We start from the raw sequence: 234 nt of genomic DNA on the forward strand, positions 1-234 counted from the left end.
GACAATAAGGCAGTAAGGTGATAAGGCAGTACGGTAGTAAGGCAGGCAATACGACAGGCAGTAAGGTGATAAGGCAGTAAGGTAGTAAGGCAGGAAGTAAGACAGGCAGTAAAGCAATAAGACAGGCAGTAGGACAATAAGGCAGTAAGGTATTAAGGCAGGCAATAAGACAGGCAGTAAGGTGATACGGCAGTAAGGTAGTAAGGCAGGCAGTAAAGCAATAAGACAGGCAGT

The sequence above is a fragment of the Oncorhynchus tshawytscha genome, linkage group LG29, assembly GCF_018296145.1.
Source record: "Oncorhynchus tshawytscha isolate Ot180627B linkage group LG29, Otsh_v2.0, whole genome shotgun sequence".
In the NCBI taxonomy this organism is placed as follows: Eukaryota; Metazoa; Chordata; class Actinopteri; order Salmoniformes; family Salmonidae; genus Oncorhynchus; species Oncorhynchus tshawytscha.